General features: G+C 45.0%; 1 pseudogene across 1 annotated transcript in view; it reads left to right on the forward strand.

The window, feature by feature from the left end:
• The first annotated feature begins 1,644 nt into the window (after positions 1–1,644).
• Positions 1,645–4,273, forward strand: part of LOC105522591 — a 15,569-nt pseudogene continuing 12,940 nt past the window's right edge. Inside the window, exon 1 of the transcript XR_001003474.1 lies at positions 1,645–1,790. The product of XR_001003474.1 is annotated as a 40S ribosomal protein S9-like (transcript). The remainder of the gene's footprint in view (positions 1,791–4,273) is intronic.

The raw sequence follows: 4,273 nt of genomic DNA on the forward strand, positions 1-4,273 counted from the left end.
GCTCACTGCAAACTCTGCCCACCAGGTTCAAGTGATTCTTCTGCCTTAGCCTCCCAAGTAGCTGGGATTACAGGCATGTGCCACCACACCCGGCTAATGTTTGCATTTTTAGTAGAGATGGGGTTTCACCATGTTGGCCAGGCTGGTCTCAAACTCCTGACCTCAAATGATTCATCCACCTCAGCCTCCCAAAATGCTGGGATTTCAGGCGTGAGCCACCTGGCCCGGCCCATCTTTGCTTTCAAAACTTCACTCTTGGAGTGCTTTGAGGCATTTTTCTCCAGAGGCGCTGAATGGGGTTTCCAGAATTGTTTTTTGGGTTCTTCCTGTTTAGCACCCGTTGTGATTACCCTCACAGCAAAGTCACAACAAAAGGTTTTTCCTTCCAGTTTATTTTGGCCATGGCATGCAACTACCTTCAGTTAGTTTGCAGCCCTGAGTGAACCCAAGTGCTTGCTCCACGCTCTTCGTCATTCTTCCTCACTCAGAGTACCCTCGCAGGACACAGGAGACACCACACATCAACACTTGCGGCTTATGGCAGGCACGCCTGCACTTGGCACTATTTCCCCTGAGAACTTCCTGCTTGTTCTTTTTCTTCTTTTTCATGGTTCTTCAAGGCTTTGTCTTTCTCTGGTTGCATACGTTGGGGAAAAATTTACATCTCTCTTTCCAAGGCTTACAACTGGGCAAGATCTCAGATTTATTACCGTTTTCGGAGAATTACATGCCCACGAGCAAGTTTGAGAAAGGCTCTCTGAAAAAGGTTCCCTTGCCAAAATTTAATTTTGAAGTCTGTCCTCATGAAGGGTTTTTTTTTAAATTGAGATTAAAAAACACATAACATTTACCATTTTAACCATTTTTACATGTATAGTATTAGGCCGGGCGCGGTGGCTCACGCCTGTAATCCCAGCACTTTGGGAGGCTGAGGCGGGTGAATTGCCTGAGGTCAGGATTGCGAGACCAGCCTGGCCAATATGATGAAACCCCATCTCTACTAAAAATACAAAAATTAGCGTGGCATGGTGGCAATCGCAGTTACTCAAGAGGCTGAGGTAGGAGAAGCACTTGAACCCGGGAGGCGGAGGCTGCAGTGAGCTGAGATCAGGCCACTGCACTCCAGCCTGAGTGACAAGAGCAAGACTTTGTCTCAAAAAAAAAAAAAAAAAAAAAAAGGATCTTGTTGTAGCAAAATTGAAAATTGCTTGGGATTCCCACTCCCTCTTCCTCTTTCCAGCCATCCTGTTCTATTTCACCTTCTTCCTACGCATTTTTCAACCCCAACCCCTACTGACCAATTGCTAGGAGTTGTCAAAGTGGGCACGTTTCAAAGGCAAGTACAGTGCACTCTCTAAACCTAACACAGGCGTCGACAGGAGTGGAGACCTGTAAACCTCGTGGTGAGAAAATAGTCCCTCCCATCCCCTTTACACCGAGCCGCCACGTGTCCCAGAGGAAAGAAACTGGAGTGTAATGGCACCGTCAAGAGCACACAGACTCGGTCTACAGTCTGTGACAGAGGGAATGAAGACTGAGGACATATGTAAAAATCACACATTTTCCAAGACAGAACTTAAAAACAAAAAGGTTAGAGCATCTTGGTATACTTGACTGACAATCGTCTGTCATTGCTCTGACTAAATGAGCGTCCTGTCCCTGTCCCATCTGTGTGAGCTGAACTTCTTCCCAGACGTGATAGTCCTGCTGTGCGCACACTGTGGGCTGGAGGATGCTGAAGAGTTTACCCCACCCAAACCTGCGAGGATGGAGTTCTCTTTATCAGACAGGTACGGTCTGAGTTCCAGGCCATTTATTTGTATTCTTCTTCTTATTATTATTATTTTAGAGTCCTGGTCTCGTTCTATTGCCCAGGCTGGAGGGCAAAGGCATGGTTATAGCTCACCTGCAGCCTTGATCTCCTGGGTTCCAACGATCCTCCTGCCTCAGCCTCCCAAGTGGCTGGGACTCCAGGTATGCACCACCACATCTGGTTAATTTATTTTATTTTTTGCAGAGAAAGGGGGTCTCACTGTGTCACTCAGGCTGGTCTTGAACTCTTGGCCTCAAGTGATCCTCCCACCTCAGCCTCTCAAAGCGCTGGGATTACAGCATGTACCACCATGCCCAACTATTTGCATTCTTAGTGTGTGCATGGTTCAAGGCTGTATTGGATACTAGATTCCTCCCCTGGCTTCCCAGCATAACTGTATATCTTTGAAAAGTAGCTGTGCTTCTGAGAATACTCAGAATGAAAGGAGAGGAGCGGGACTGGTCCCCACGTTCAGAGCCCCGTCTTTAGCTGCTATGCCAACAATGGAAGTATTATTCTCATCCCTCTCTTAGCAGGACCCATTGTTCTCTGGTTACAACAGGAGTGAGATAAACAGCAGCTGCGAGGACCCTGCCCTTCCTCCCTCCAGGCCTGGGCACTGAACGTGAGGAGCCTGGCATTATTAGCACAGAGGGTTCTGACGGTTCTTGAAGGACAGAGGTGATGAAGATGGGGGCGTGAGACTCACTTTTTACCGACAACATGTCGTCCGTAAGGATAACAGGGGAAGGCTGAGATGTTCCAACAACTGTTTTCCCTATAACCATTTCCTGTATTCTGGCGTATCAAATAAGTAGAGAAACGACATGATATGTGACATAGTGAGACCCCTTCTCTACGAAAAATAAAATAACATTTTTATATTACATATATATTTGCATTTGCCAAGTCTTTGAGTCAATTTTCAAGTTATTTTCATTTTTTTCTTCTCTTGATTTTTGTGGTTCTTTCGTGTGCCTTGAGCCATCCGATTCCCTACAGTATGCAGCCGATTCCCATTTTCCATACGGTTACTGTGAATACTGAAGTGTTGCTCCCGGGGCAACACAGGGTGAGGTTCCTGTGAGCCTCTGATCACATGTCTCGTCAACCAATCCATTACGTGTGTTTGTGTTTAAAGATAATTATTATATATTGTTGATTCATTAACATTAGATCAATGGCCAACAGCACTGTAACTCACACCGGAATGAAGCTCATTTAACACACATATTTTCTCCGTAAGACGTATTACAGCTTTCTTGCCCTTAGGAATGGGCGACAGCACTTCAACACTATGCTTGGGGACCATTTTTTAAAGAGCAAAATCACCAACAAAAAGCACAAAAATGTCAAAACCTGACAATACATATACTGCAAACAGGAAGGATGCTGCTTTACCGTGGAGAGCTAAAACAAGAAGGCGGGGCCTGGCTTTGTTCGACTGCCGCTGGAAATGGACATCACCGTGGTCTGAGTGACTCAAACCTTTCGCTTCTCTACGCATGTCTGTGAACGACTAAAGGTCCTGCAAACATGGATTTGGGGGTTCCAAATAAATTTCAGAGAGTAGGCAAATTCCCAAAGATGCAGTCCAGGAATAATGAGGATTGATAGTAACCATGCACATTCAAGAACGAAACTATTTTGTGAGTGAAATCTTGCAGGGGAATCAGAAGTCAAGAGCACGTGGTTCTATCACCTCTCAGAACATGGGGAATTCTATTTAAGGGCACTTTGGGATGCGAGGCGGGGTCTTCCGTGGTTTAAAAGGCTCCCCAGGAGATTCTGTGCCGTGCTTCGGTTAGAGAACAGTGCTCTAAGCCACTCAACTCATCCGGCCCCTCTAGCGGCTAACGGCCTGTAGGATGCCTGGCTGATTCTCCTTTGGTGTGGAAAAAGCCAGGCCTTGATAGAAGAATCCCACTGCTGCCTTTTATAATAGAGAGAACTTGTTACTTAAATACGCTGACCCTCCAGTTTCCTCACATATAAAAATGTGGAGATTAAAAGAAACCATGGAGGAGAAAGTGCCTAGTTCACAAAAGGACCTCAGTAAACGTCAGCATTCTTATCTTCCTCTCTTTTGTTATTCCTTCCTGAATAAGACATGAAGGGGGAAGAAAAAAATCCTAGAGAGCCAGTTTTCTTTCCTTAGCATAGAGCTCAGGTTTTTATCTCAGAAGAAACAATCATCGTCGTTTATCATTTTCATCATTGTTTCTCTCTCCCCCTTCTCACTCCCTCTCTCTCTCTCTGCAAGGAAAGCTGGTACTCTGGTCTCAATGTAGCTGTAGGAGGAAAAACACACTGAAGTCATTCAAAAAGAATGCAGGATATTTGAGAGTTCTTACACTTTAATATACAATTAAAAGCAAGTCCTCAGAACTCATTGCCTTCTGCCTATTTTATTTTCGTTCTACCTTCACATAGCAAATTTTTTTTTTTTTTTTTTTTTTT

This window comes from Colobus angolensis, unplaced genomic scaffold, assembly GCF_000951035.1.
Source record: "Colobus angolensis palliatus isolate OR3802 unplaced genomic scaffold, Cang.pa_1.0 Scaffold437, whole genome shotgun sequence".
Taxonomy (NCBI): Eukaryota; Metazoa; Chordata; class Mammalia; order Primates; family Cercopithecidae; genus Colobus; species Colobus angolensis.